General features: G+C 39.7%; 1 protein-coding gene across 1 annotated transcript in view; it reads left to right on the plus strand.

The window, feature by feature from the left end:
• The window catches only part of COL28A1 (collagen type XXVIII alpha 1 chain), a 176,495-nt gene that overhangs the window by 112,989 nt on the left and 47,891 nt on the right, over nucleotides 1–15,615 (plus strand). The gene's annotated exons all lie outside the window — the stretch shown is intronic.

The raw sequence follows: 15,615 nt of genomic DNA on the forward strand, positions 1-15,615 counted from the left end.
TTGCTTGGTGAAATTTCTAACTGTTACAGTAGGTTTGTTGTTCTTGCTGGTCTCTGAGCTGAGTGGAGAATTTATGCCCAGCTGTGTGTTCTCTCTCTCTCTCTCTTACCTTCCTCAACTGTATCTTCCATTCTTAGCCTAAGATTTCCTAGTCTTAGCTCACAGTGGAACTGCCTGGGGAACTTCATGAATAATACTGACAACCTACCCCAGAAGAATGAAATCTGAATCTCTCGGGGTAGTGCTTGAATACTGTGGGCTTAAAAGCCCCCCAGGTGATTCTCCTGAGCATCTGGGGTGAGAACCGTGGCTCTCAGCCCTGAGTCTGTGTTATTGGAATCCACAGCCACCTATATTCTGCTGTATTTCTGTCTCAGCAGCAATAAGCCTATCCAGCAAGGTGCAACTCCCAGGGTGCCCCATGTCTCAGCAGACAAAATTTGGCATCTAATTGTTGCTATGTAATTTCAAACAATTTCCTTTTCTACATCTCCTATGTTGATTTATTATTTTTAATTTTTGTTTTTTACTCATTCACATTGTATTTTCTCCCCAAAAAACTTCTATTGTTTTTACCACAGTTAAACTTTGAGTAATTCATCCCCTGCATAGTTGGTATTGACTCTTAAAAATTGAAACGTTCAAAATAAACTGTTTCTCAAATAGGATTTCTTGGGATGCCTGGGTGGCTCAGTCAGTTAAACACCCAACTCCTGGTTTCCACTCAGGTTATGATGCCAGAGTTGTGGGATCGAGCCCTGCATCGGGCTCCGTGCTGAGTATGGAGCCTGCTTAAGATTCTCTCTCCCTCTCCCTCTGCCCATTCCCTGCTTGTGTGCCCTCTCTCTCTCTCTCTCTCTCTCAAAAAAAAAAAAAAGGCAACAAAATAAAAACAGAAAACAAATAGAATTTCTTAGCAAGTAGGAGACAGTGGGAGCTTAAAATAATAATTGTGAAATCCAGTGTTGAGAAAATAAACTGCCTACTCCTGTGTAAAGAGTGAGGTTTGTCAGAAGCAAAACTCACTGAATCTGTGTTAAATCTTTCTATCTCTCTCCCAATGTCTGGGGCTTCCATGTCAGGTCTTTTCAGTAACAGTTGCTCGTCTGTGGGGCTGAGTATCCAAGGGAAGGCCTGACAGTTAACATGTTGCTGATATTTTACTAGCACTGGAAGATACAGCAAAAAACTGCTTCCTTGTAAACAACATCGCTCTCATATTTAATCTTAAAATTCTACAGTTAAAAGATAGTAACGCTCTATAGATACCTTTGCATGGGTTTGTTTAAGCAATGAACCCACGTTCGATCACTGGTCTTTCCACCAACAGGTGGAATTTACATTCACATGTGCTGTTAGTTCCTTATTGCCACCGTGTTAAATCTGGTGCCAGTTTTTCTTTTTTATTATCCAGGAAATACTTCCTTATTCAACAAGGAGTGACCTGGGTTGCACTTAGTGCTCACCAACCCTACTGAGGTGCCCTGCCTTCCTCACCACTTGTCTTTTATTATGCCCTCCACATTATGCTATGTTCAAAGTCCATCTTGAGTGAATCTCTGATACCGTGAAGCCTATCACGATAGGGAAAGAACCAAAATTAAAACTGTCACATATCCAGGGCTAGCAGAAATGAGATAAACTCTGAGGACTGTGGCCTGATACTACTTGGCAGTGAACCCTGACCAAGGTGGCCTCATAGAACCTCTCTAAACATATTGGATTGCCTGGCATCCTGTTGGCAACAGGGCAAGCCTATTTTACTCAGGACTGCCACCTCATTTTCTTGACCCTGGGTTATACCATCATGGAAAAAAGGGAGGGAACTGGTGTTCCTCCAAGTTATTTTAGGGCTATGTGGTGAGTAAAATATCATTTATGTTCATTTGTTGACCCATTTCCCACCTCTTTCTAAAACTCATTTGAATTAGTAAAACTCACTTCTGCTGGTAAGTCTTTGATGGAAGCCCTTGTCGCTGGTAACATTTAACATTGGGGTATAATCTATGCCCGTCTCTCATACTGTCCCAACCACAGGGAAAATAGGGATTGGTTACAATCACAGAGGTATTTGCTCCAACACCCACCTAATTTTGTTGCTAAAATATATTTCTAAGTTTATTTATTTGTTTTGAGAGAGAGAGAGAGAAAGAGAGAGAAAGAGAGAAAAAGAGAGAGTGAAGGGGTGGGGGAGAGAGAGAGAGAGAGAGAGAGAGAGAGGAGAGAGAGAGGGAGGGAGGGAGGGAGGGAGGGAGAGAGAATCCCAAGCTGGCTATGTGCTATCAGGGCAGAGCCCTACGTGGGGTTCAGTCTCAGGAACCATGAGATCATGACTTGAGCCGAAATCCCGCATCAGACATTTAACTGACTGAGCCACCCAGAGGACCCTGTTGCCAAAATATTGTGTCAGTCACTCATCAACCAACCAACCAACCAACCAATACTGATTGAACACCATCTGTGTCAGGCAAATAAGTTAAGTGCAATATAAAATGATGACTGAAAAGACAGGAATTTAGTCCTGATAAAGTTTACAGGCTATAAAATAATCACACTCTGAACTCCAGAGAGTATGCAAGGACAGTACATGGAGTAAATTGGGCTTAGAGTAGTGCACAGTAATGAGTTTAGTCTTCACCCTAAGAGTAATTGAAAGTCAGGGAAGATTGACATGATCAGAGAGGTATTAGCAAAGACTCACTCTGTCTACCATCTGTAGACTGGATGTGCACGACTATGAGGAATGTGGGCCCTCCCCTTCCCATACCCCTATGTATTCTCCTGATTTTCCATATGAAAGAGTGTGACGTTCTGGTAACCCTCTCTTCCTGCCTTTCCTGAAGCTCTGGGACAATATAGGGCTGTTGCCATGGCAGCCTTGGTCCTGGGAAACATGAAAACCTGATGGGCTCACTCCCCGTGGGCACTCGGGCAGCCTCCTGCAGTTTCTCTGCAGTCCTCACTGTGACTCAGCTGGCTCTGCATTACAAAGAATCTCTGGCTCCTTCAGGGACTTCATTGCTTTCTCTCAACTACAAATGTCTATTGATTGAATGGGTGAATCTGGGAGCGTGGCTTCTTGGCTTTGGTCTTTCAGGTTCATGGCATAGACCAGGAGTTTATGTTATTCCACCATCTTGTTCCACTGTGAACACTGACCGTTTCCCTAAATATGGACTATATATATGCCGGTAATCCTCCAGATTAAGTCAGGAGGGAGGAGAAATGGGGTGGGGTCTTAAGGGATTCCATGATATGTCAACCATCCTACCTCCTAGAGTCCAGGAGGGATGTAATGAGAGTGTGGGCCAGTTTTCCTCTCTCCATCTTTGTTGAAGTCAGTTCCAGTGTCCTGATCAGCTCTGACATTCCTGTAGTGCTTTTTCTCAGAGAATCAATCGGTATTTATAAAAATAAGATTCCTAGTGGCCCTCCTTGATTTCAGGAGTTTCTGAGGTAGATTTGTGGAGTGGTATCTACTATAATTCCTGCTGGACATAAACCCTTCACTCATTTAAAAAAATATGCTTCTATGGCATTGGCTTCCATTCTGCATTTAGGCCTGAGCATGACTGATCCAACCCTGGCTGAGGGAACTCTCCCTGCAGTTAGGCTGTGACACAGGAAGGGCTGATATTTAGGCCCAGCCAGTGTGAAAAATAGTCTCAATGACATGCTAGGGGAATCTAGTGAACATTATCTGGCAGAAATCCCAATATCTCCGAAGCTGATAAATAGTGATGATGGGAGTGGTCACATGGTTATAGAGTTAAAGGATTAACCTCTAAGACAACTGGAGCCCAGAAACGGAGGGAAACTCCATCCAAATGATCTCCCCCCTCTACGTATAGTCTGACCTCAAAGCATGATAGGAAGAAAATGAGCTTGAGAGAGAGCTACACAGACCTTGGGCTGAGTCTTGCTAGTTGTGTAAGCTTGGATAAATCCTTGAACCTCAGTTTCTTCATCTTTAGAATGGAGATAAGACAGCCTATTTTACAAGGCATTGTGAAGATAAAATTGCACAAAGGGCCCAGGACACAGTACTGAGTACTCAATCAGAGGTTGGCTATGGAGTCAACAGATTTGAATCATGGCTTCCTCAGTCCGGCAACCTGGCCTCAGTTTTCATATCTGAATAATGGAGATAATAATAGTACAATTGCCTAAAATATCATAATGAAGAGATGGAATTAAATGAGACTGTATGTATAACACATTTAACACAGGACTTGGCACATAGTTATATAGGCAACAAATATTTATAGTTAGTCACATTATTATTCCTTCCCTGCTTCCCTCTCTTTCCACTAGTCCCTTTTCTATTTTCCAGGATGAAGGCTCAGAATTCTGGCATTCAAATGATTTCATGCTCTACAACATAAAATCTTGGTTGTGTGACTTAGTATGGGCCTGGCTCCATTATTCCAAAAGGAATAACGGCTCAAAAACAGTAGAGCTCACATACAGTATGTTTGCTCATATAACAGGCCAAGGTAGGTGTTCCTTTTTGGTGGACAATTTTCTTTCATTTAGAATTTGAGAGAACCTCATCTGCCATTGATGCTTCCTCCACGTGCTGGGCTTCTTTACCACTTATTCCCAGCAGGCAGATAGGGACAGTGTGAAAGAGGCACACTTGCTTCTTCAAAGTCTTGGGCAGGTGTTGACATACATCACCTCTGCCCCCATTCTACTGGCTGGAATTAGTGTCATGGAAAGGCAGTACAGCTATGTGACCAGGAAGAAGAACCACAGGTTTGGTGAAGAGCTAGCATTAACGCCACACATAATTTAACCCACCTCTAGTAAGAATGGCAAACTTAAAGTGATTTGTTGTTCTGAAGTATATTGGTGCTTCCAGAAGCAAACACAAGATAAGAGTAGTCTCCATGGCAACTTCCAGAACGGCTAGTTGCTATCCTGATAGTGTGAGACTCTGTTACCTGGGCTTACAAAGACTGAGTTTGGCTTCATCATTCTTTTATACTAACTTGAAAAGAAAACCTTAGAACCTTGATATCTTCTTACTTATTTCACGCGGCATCAGGAGCACCAGCGGATGATTTAGAAATTTGTCTTGAGAAGACAGGCCGAGTATTAGCCACAGAGCTGGAGGAGGCTTGAGGTTTGGAGGGACCAGGAGAGGAACAGAAAATGCTCATTCCTATCTGTGACAAAGGCAGGGTGAGAGGACAAGAGCCACCTGGAACCTGGCAGCACAGCTGTGGTTCAAAGTCTAGAGAGAGATGACATCAGAGGAGGGAGGCAGACCTGGAATGAAGAGGAAGAGCCAGACAGGAATAAAGAGAAGCCAGCAATTGGGCTCATGTGGGGAATGAGGAGAGGGTCAGTCTCCTAGGGGATTACTCAGGATGCTGATAGCATCTGAGACCAGCATGGGTGTGGTGGTAGGTGAGTCAGCTCAGCTTTCAGGGCCAGCAGGGGAACAGTCAGAAAGAAAATGGCTTTACCCTCCAAAGCCCTCTGATTTAGAAATTCAGGTTAGGACCCAGAGCTTTCTAAGATTCTTCGTTCAATGTTTAGGGTTAATGTCACTTCTTAGGTAGATTTTTGTTTGTTTCACCTGCATTAAAGTAACGGTGGTTCTATAAACTCCAAGAGCCCTTTTAACTGCAAGTATTTTTGCCACCTTCTGGGATCCTTTCACCAGAAAGGCTAAAGCTTCAAAGACTGAGCATACATGGAGTGGTGGACATCTCACAGAGAGCCCCACAGCCTTCTCTTTGGCTCCTACCTATGACCTGATCAGTTTCAAAGCGTTTCCAGAATCCATTTGACTAGATTTTTGGTTAGAGTGGACCTATTACAGCATGGAAAATTACCCCCACTTAAGGGTCAAATAGAAATGATTTATTTGTTGAAATTGACTTAAGGGGGAAAAAGTCAGGGGTAGATTTGGTATACACCAAGTTGCAAATGCCTGCAGAAAGGTTAAGAGTCATTGACATTAGGAAGATTTCCTAGTCTTCTAAACTCGTGACCATGTGTATGATAGCGTTAATACGATTAAGAGAGAAATATATGCGCACACATGGTTTAGTACAATGACTTTCTGGTGTTTCAACCTAAAGTTTTCTTTGTCCTTCGTGACTACAAAGAGCAGCATCAAAACTAAAACACAAACCAGCCCTGGCAATAGTGGAATCACTGCATTCAACCTGAACACACCTTAAAAATTAAACTGAAACAATAAGGAATATAGTTAACAGCATAACATAGATTATATGTGTGCTTATGCCACAAACCATCTTCGAATTAGCTTCTGATACTTTTCCCATATTGTGATCTTCTAATTCCCACAATGATTCCTCTACATCGAAAGGAGTCATCAGAACCACGTGACAGGTACCTTAAAATAGTTCAGCATTTTGGGATTACACCTGCCAAAGTGCTTCTGGTGGGAAGTGCTGTGGCTGAAAGTTGATCCTGGTAATCAAAAGCCACAAACCTGTTTTTCAGACATCGAAGGCATCCTTTTATACCTGTATTATACCTTTATACCTTTTACTATTTTTTAAACTAAATTAAAAACAATTACATGGGTTATAAACCCAAACCAATAGCACTGCACTCACAGTATTCTCTACATAGGTTGTACAGGTGAGGGAAAGCTTACATTCATCAACCGGCACTGGCTCTGAGACCATCTGCATTTCTCACTGCTTCATGCTTTCATTTTCCTCCTGTGCCAAGTGGTTTTCATTCCTTCAAGCCAGTTAGGAAAAAGGATGGCTTTTTTTTTTTTTTTTATTTCTCAATCTGAATCTGAAGATATGGTAGGCTGTTTTCCCTTCTCAATCTCATCATTACATTTCCAATGAAAATAGTCTATTCCCCAGATCAGAACTGGAATGGAGATTTTAGGCTCTTAATTTAGTGGACTTAAATCATCATTATCAGCTTATATTTGTTCGCTATTTACTGTGGATACAGCCTTGTGCAATGGCTAGTGACGGTCTCAGAAGTCCGCTTGACTTCTATCACACTCCTCACACTGCCATGAACCCCAAAGGGAAAACTAATTTTTTAAGTCACTTTTTCCAAAGATAATGGTGTCCTGCCCCAAGCTTTACTATGGTTTCCCCAATTCCCAAAGAGAAGTCAAAAGACTAAAGACTTGGTAATAAAGATAACACAATGTTCAATGCCACGTGCTAATGCTGAATATTAAAAAAAAAAAAGATTTGTTATCACCAAATATTTGAGAATTATGTGAAAGATTTCATTTCAGCAGTTATATACTAAAAGTACTTATACTCTAATAGTACCTCATTTTTAATTATGGTGAGCATGCTGCCATTTTATTTATTTATTTATTTATTTATTTATTTATTTATTTATTTATTTTTAATTTTATAATTATGTTTCTTTATTTATGAGAGGCAGAGAAAGACAGAGCACGAGTGGGAGAGAGGCAGAGTGAGAGGGAGACACAGAATCCGAAGTAGGCTCCAGGCTCTGAGCTGTCAGCACAGAGCCCGATGTGGGGCTTGAACCCACGAACCACTAGATCATGACCTGAGCTGAAGCTGGATGCTCAACCTACTGAGCCACCCAGGCGCCCTGGCATGCTGCCATTTTAAATTATTCTGACTTTTTTCTTCCTCCCTTTGTGTCTCCTCCCCCACCCCCTCCTCTTCCTACCCATCCATTCATGTCTATTTAATATATTAAGACATAAATATTATATATTTAATTCCTTTTCATTCTTGTAACAGATATTGTCCATATAAAACCTAGTTGAATGAAGGACATGGATAAATTAACTCTTTGCTGCTGCCATCTTTATAGCACATGAATTTCACTGTTGAAAATTTACAAAAGGTATTTTATTTTTTTTCCCACCCATCAATGCTTGGTTAGAAGTAAATTACTAGTATATATTTTTCCCCTTCTTTCAGCAGGGAAAGAGGCAACTTTATTCTTCAGGGATATTGAGCTCAGGAAGGGAACTAAGGGCGTATTACATTCTTCATATTCCATGGGTGATACACAGACATGCTAAGTAATGTACCAAGGTCACTCACCCCTGCTCTTCCTCCTCCCTGAAGGAATTATAGTAACCAAGTCAAGATAGGTGTCAGAAAGAGGAAAATGATCAGTTTGAGATTTTCAGAGGTAAATGCTATGCAAAATTTTTATTTGCATCTTGAAATTAAAAGTTGGCCCTTTAAGGGGCTCTTGGGTGGCTCAGTCAGGTAAGCGTCTGACTTCAGCTCAGGTCATGATCTCACGGTTCGTGAGTGTGAGGCCCGCGTTGGACTCTATGCTGACAGTATGGAGCCTGCTTAGGACTCTCTCTGTCTCCCTCTCTTTCTGCCCTTCCTCCACTAGTGTGTTCTGTCTCTCTCAAAATAAATAAATAAAAAGAGAGAGAGAGAGAAATATTAAAAAGCACTTCTGTTTCCCTGAGTGCAGTTCTGTCAAAAGCCAAGGATTGGATTTAGTGAACTTTTGTTATCAATGACCAGGCCTAAGACTAGGAATTATGGCAGACTCTGGGCTGGTACGTGTAGCTGCGGGGGGAGGCTATAATAACTGCTATACCCCCCCCACACTCAAAGTCTTATCAAGTCCCTTCCTGTGTGGCTGGTTGAGGACATATGCTTTTGTACTGCAAACCTCTGTGACAGGTCCGTGAGTGCCAACTGGTCTGTAGTCAAAACTTTATTACGCTCTTACAAACACCTTAAGAACTTTACGGTTATTGGTTTCTTATTATCAGCACCTTTGCTTATCTAGTTGCAAATATGACCTCTCATTTCAAATATAAGATGTCAGAGGAAATGAGATAAATTACCTGTCTGAGATCAGAGAAGCTCTAACAAAGCCATGAGTATGGAGTTTATGGGTATTTGTGGCTCAAACTGAAAGCGATAAAAACAGCCCCAGAATAATCTTTCTTTCAGCCTACAGCAAATTCTTCAAATCAGCAATTCTTCAAAACTGCTTCTCACATCATAAGGCTGGGAATCATGGGCCCAACGGGAGTGCATTGTGCCCTAGGAAAGTGAAATTGAGCGAGAAGAGCAAGGAGTATTGAAATGGAGAGAAACAGGCAGAACACTTGCCTGAATCAGAGAGAGGGAATTAGGAGGGAAAAGGAGAAAGGGAAATACAAGAAAGAATCAAAAACTGGCTATGATGACTTTTTTAGGATACTAGGGGTAGTAATGCTTTTGACTTCAAAGCCTCTAATACCTGAAATTAATGTAGTTACTGTTTCTTGGTTAAATTTTCCTGATCTACTCTTATCCTTTTATTTCCACCTTTTTGTATCCTTTTATTTTATGTTTCTTTTAGAAAATATATATTTGGATTTTTTAAAAGTTTTTAAATTTATTTTGAGAGGGGGGAAGAGCACAGAGAGAGAGAAAGGGAGAGAGAGAGAGAGAGAGAAAGGGAGAGAGAGAATCCCAAGCAGGCTCCCCACTCTCTCTGCAGGGCCTGATGGGGGGCTTGAATTCACAGACCATGAGATCATGACCTGAGTCAACATCAAGTCACACGCTTAACCAACTGACTGAGCCACCCAGGTGCCTCCATGTATTTGGATTTTTAAAAGTCCAGTCTGGCAACATTTGTCTTTTGCCAGGAGCATTTTTAGTTCAGTTACATTTAATATAATTAGTGAACTTTAATTTATTTCTACCATCTAATTTTGGATTATTTGTCCCCCCTTGTTCTATGTTCCTTTTTAAAAACCTTTTCTTCCCCCTCTTTTAAGGTTTACTCCTTTTTAACTATTGTATTTTCCTTTTACTTGTTTGGAATTTACTCATTTTTCTCTTTTTCAATATTTACTCTTAAAAATATTCACATTTATCTTATGAAATACCCATATTAACTTTTTGGGTACTACAATAACTTAGAATACTTTAATTCTATTTACCTCTACCCTGTCATTATTGTTTCATGTTTTAATTAATTTTCAATCCCTCGGGTCATTTTTGCTTAATCACTGTTTATTCAGACTTGTCCGCATATGTACTCCTTTCTACCTCTTTAATCCATCTTTCATCTCAGACTGGAACCACTGTCCTTCTGCCTGAGGTGGATTCTTCAGAATTTCCTTGGTAGAGAGCCGCTAGAGTAAACTCTCCATTTGGTTGCCTGAAACTACATTTATTTCTCCTTAATCTCTTCTTAAAAGATGTTTTTCTGAGGATAGAATTCTAGGCACACAGCTTTTCCTCTCAGTGCAGGGAAGATTTTCTCATCAGTTGGTCCCCACTCTTGTTCTTGAGAAGTTACCCATCATTTTATTTTTTTATTTTTTATTTATTTTTTTTTTAAACGTTTTTTATTTATTTTTGGGACAGAGAGAGACAGAGCATGAACGGGGGAGGGGCAGAGAGAGAGGGAGACACAGAATCGGAAACAGGCTCCAGGCTCCGAGCCATCAGCCCAGAGCCTGACGCGGGGCTCGAACTCACGGACCGCGAGATCGTGACCTGGCTGAAGTCGGACGCTTAACCGACTGCGCCACCCAGGCGCCCCTGATTTTAACTATTCCTTAGGTGATAATTTGTCCTTGTCTCTGTGACTTTTAATGGTTTCTCTTCTTATTGGGTGTTAGGCAGTTTCACTATGATGTATCTAGCTGTAGGTTCTTTTTTTATGTGTCTTAATCTTTATTTGTTAGAATTTTTAATTTTGTGGGCTAGTATTTTTTTTAATCATTTTTGGGAGACTCTCATCATCCCATTCTCAATCATTCTGTAACTTTGTCCCATTTTATTGTTTTCGTAGCACTATCACCATCCGAAAATATTTGTGTTTTTTTTTCCTGTTTATTATCTGTCTTCTTTTGGTTAACAACAACAACAGGACAACAACTCTTTGAGAGCAGGGACTTTGTTTCTTCATATCTAAATTCCCAGTACCCAGCAGAATGTATGGCATACAGTAAACACTTAATAAATATTTGTTTAATGAATGAACAAAGTAATGAATAATTGAATGGATATATGAAAGTTATATAGTAAATAGTGGTAAAGTTCCACCTGTAACCATATTATTGACCCACAAAATGATTCATTTATATATACTTTAATTCAATAAACAACTACTGAATTCCATTATTAAGAGAACTCTAAACTTGTGAAATGATAAATTCTTTTTTAAATCCTAATGTTTAATAGTGGGAGTACCTTACCCTTGCGGGTTGGTATACTTGATTGGCCTAATAGATAGAAGTTTATTTGAAATGCTGGATTTGGCTTTCTTGAAAGTAGATCTTTGTGACAAAATTATCTATTACCACAGTGCAACAGGATCACAGTGAATTCTATCCATGTAAACATATGTGTTTGTTACGAATGGGCCTGAGGTGTTATATCTGGTGATTCTTTTGTACACTCAAGCATTCTGTCTAGTGGTAATCAGAGCATATATTTAATAAATTCATAATTGATCTAGGTCCTATTTTAAAGGCTCTCATTAATAGATTAAGGAGATAAGCAGGAGGAAACTTAATCCATCATTACCTGTCACCAGACCAGACAACCATGGCAATATCATTACACTTCCCATGGTCCTCTTAAGTTCATAACCAAGTTAGAATTAAATGAGACACCCAGTATCATCCAGTTATATTTTCACAACTTTACCAGGAAGTAATTTTTACCAAGAAGTTTTAGCCTTAAAAATGGACAGATTTTCCTATGAGTTCATATTTGTAGAGATGACATTTCAAGAATACTAATATAATTCATTATCAATTCCTATTCATCAGTGTAGAGACAGTGAGCTTTTTTATAGGACTATTTATTGGCATATGCAATTATGCCTTTAAATAGTAGCTCTTAAAGTTCCAAGGAGAGAAGAGATTTTTAATTTATTAGAATACTAGCCTTCTGAAAATTCTCCTATTGGCTTCTGTTGGTATTGAAAAATGAAATCTGATGAGTCAATAGTTCCCATTGTGATTATTATGCCAATTTTAGAAATAATAAATCTTCCACAGACCTCCATCTGTCCTTTCTTCTTAAATTACCTTACTATGATAATTTCATGAAGTAAACATACTTGCTGTGTTTTTCTGCTACATATATACTTAAATAATAGTGCGCGCGCGCGCACACACACACACACACACACACACACACACACACACACTTTGCCAGGATTGAGATGAGTAATGCTAATATGTCCTTCAAATAGGATATGTTTTTGTTCTGTATATAAGGGAAATAACTTTATATGTGAGTTTTAAAAATCAGATCTTCTTTCTGCTCAAAATCAAGGATATTGCCTCCAATATTTAGTCTCAGCTAGTTATACAAAATTTTATTTTGGCAATTCATTCAAAAAGTATTTATTGAGCATATTTAAATATGCCAGGCTGTGTTATAGGTGGTAGGGGTATATCATGAGCAAAGAAACAAAGATGCTTGACTCATGGAAATTGCATTCTGTTGGCAATAAACATAATAAGTAAGTTATCTGGTATATTTGAAGATGAAAGCTGATATGGGAAAGAAAGGGAAAGCAGGGTAAGGGGATGTGATGAAGTTTTAAGTGGAATGAAATCATGAGAAGGTAACATCTGAGCAAAGATCTGAAGGAGGGAGTCTTGTATTTCTGATGGAAGAGCATCCCAGGCAGAGAGAAGAGCTTGTGCAAGGGCCCTGTGGTCTCAGGAAGGTGCCTGGCAGGTTCAAAAGAAGAGAGAAGGGATCTGTGTGGCTGGAGATGAGGTCAGGAAGGTAACAGCAGGAGGGTCAGGGCGGGGGGGGGGGCAGTCCATGTCTAGCCAGATAGGCCCTTGTAAGGGCTTTGGCTCCTACTCAGAGTGAAGTGGGGAGCTGTTTCTGGGTTTTTAACCAACACTTTGATTTGGTCTTACTTACTTTTTAAAAGAATAACTATGACTAGTGGGCTGAGAATAGACTGTAGCAGGACCAAGACTGAACTAGGAGACTATTTAGGAATCCAGGAAATTACAAATGATATTTGAATATCTAGGTTTTGCAATCTAGTTCACATAAATTTAACTTCCTCAGAAAGGATTTATATCTAGTTACTTGTATCTGATAGTAGAAATATGTGACAAGAGATGCTCTGGCACAATTGATGCCGGACATATAAATCAGATTGCATAGCTACCAACTGAGTTTTAAACTACTGAAACATACTGAACTGTATTTTATATCTGGACTGTGTACAAAAATAAAATATACTAACCCCAAAGACATGTATTCATTATGCTTTTGTAGAAAACAAAGGTGGGATTTTCCTCTTTCCTTCTGCCTTTCTCCCTTCCTTTCCTCTCTTCTCTATCTATAATAATCATATGCTAAAACATTATAGGTAAAATTATGAGGTTTAGGACCTATATGTGACAGAAGTACCACCTGTTACCTGACTTCCCTGCCAAAGTCCAGTAAAAGAGTGGCCGGTCTTCTACTGGCCATTAGAAAACATTCTAGAATGTACTTCTTTTTTTTTTTAATGTTTATTTATTTTTGAGAGAGAGAGAGAGAGCGAGAGAGCGAGCATGAATGGGGGAAGGGCAGAGACACAGAGGGAGACACAGATTCTGAAGCAGCTCCAGGCTCTGAGCTGTCAACACAGAGCCTGATGCAGGATTTGAACTGATGGACTGTGAGATCATGACCTGAGCCAAAGTCAGAAGCTTAACTGAGCCACCCAGGTGCTCCTAGAATGTATTTCTTAATACACAAAACCCTTATCCATAGTAAAGAGGTAGATATAAATATACTATCCAAAATCTGTTCAATAATTTTTTAAAATCTTCATATATTTATATATCAAGAAAATAAATCTAAAGAGTTCTTAACATGTACCCAAAAAGATAGCTTCAAAAAGTTAGCAAAACTCCATATGATCTGGGCAGCCAGCCAATCTTAAGTTTATCAACCCCTCAGCTCTGAAAGTCAGTTCCCCTGTATCCTGGCCCCAGTGCTTCTGAATATGCTTTCCCTCTTCTTCGAGAGATCCCTTTCAGACTTTACTTAAACAGGCTCACTTTTTTATGTTAAAGGTATATAGTACAATGACTTTACTTACATACATGATTGCCACAGTTACTGAAGTTATCATCCATCATCTCATATAGATACAAAAAATAAAGTAAATGAAAAAAACATAAAAGATTTTTCCTTATGATGAGAACTCTTAGGATTTATTCTCTTCATACCTTTCAAACATATCACAAAGCTGTATTAACTATGATCATCAGGTTGTACATTACATCCCTAATACCTTTTTCTCTTATAACTGGAAGTTTGTACCTTTTGGCCGCATTTATTCAATCTCCCCTACCTCCACTCCCTTTCTCTGGTAACCACAAAGCTGCACTCTTTTTCTATGACATTTTTTTCATTTTTCTTCTATTTTTTTAAGATTCCATATAAAATAAAAAAATATAGTATTTGTTTTTTTCTTTCTGACTTATTTCACTTAGCATAATGCCATCAAAATCCATCACTGTTGTAGCAAATGGCAGAGTTTCCTTTTTGATGGCTGATTAGTATTCCCATATATATAACACTACTTCTTTATTCATTTATCAGTTGATGGACATTCAGGTGTTTCATGTCTTGGCTGTTAAAAATAATGCTGACATGAACTTGAAGGTACAGATATCTTTTTTGACATTTTGTTTTGTTTTCTGTGGGTATGTTCCCAGCAGTGGAATTTCTGGATCAGGTAGTAGTTCTATTTTTAATTAAAAAAATTTTTTTAATGTTTATTTATTTATTTTTTATTTTTTTTATTTTTTTATTTATTTATTTATTTTTTTTAAATTTTTTTTTTTTTCAACATTTATTTATTTTTGGGACAGAGAGAGACAGAGCATGAACGGGGGAGGGACAGAGAGAGAGGGAGACACAGAATCGGAAACAGGCTCCAGGCTCTGAGCCATCAGCCCAGAGCCTGACGCGGGGCTCGAACTCACGGACCGCGAGATCGTGACCTGGCTGAAGTCGGACGCTTAACCGACTGCGCCACCCAGGCGCCCCAATGTTTATTTATTTTTGAGATAGAGAGAGAGACAGCATGAGTGGGGAAAGGGCAGAGAGAGAGAGAGAGAGAGAGAGGGAGAGACAGAGGATCCAAAGTGAGCTCCGTGCTGGCAACAGAGAGCCTGATATAGGGCTCGAACTCACAAACCATGAGATTATGACCTGAGTTGAAGTTGGATGCTTAACTGACAGCTATCCAGGGACCCCTCTATTTTTAATTTTTTAAAGGAAGCTCTGTACTGTTTTTCACAGTGGCTGTACTAATTTGCAATCCTAGCAACAGTGGATGAAGGTTCCCTTTTCTTCAGATCCTTGCCAGGATTTGTTATCTCTTCTCTTTTTATGATAGCTATTATTTATTTATTTTTTTAAATGTTAATTTATTTTTGAGAAAGAGAGTGATGGAGAGGTAGAGAGAGAGGGGGACAGAAGATCTGAAGCACGCTCCATGCTGCCAGCAGAGAGCCATATGCAGGGCTCCAACTCAAGCTGGATGTTTAACCAACTGAGCCACCTAGGTGCCCCTATGATAGCCATTCTAAGTGTGAGGTGATATCTTATTGTGTCGCAGACTATGAGTCTGGAGTTCTCTCTTGTC

Source organism: Neofelis nebulosa, chromosome 4, assembly GCF_028018385.1.
Source record: "Neofelis nebulosa isolate mNeoNeb1 chromosome 4, mNeoNeb1.pri, whole genome shotgun sequence".
In the NCBI taxonomy this organism is placed as follows: Eukaryota; Metazoa; Chordata; class Mammalia; order Carnivora; family Felidae; genus Neofelis; species Neofelis nebulosa.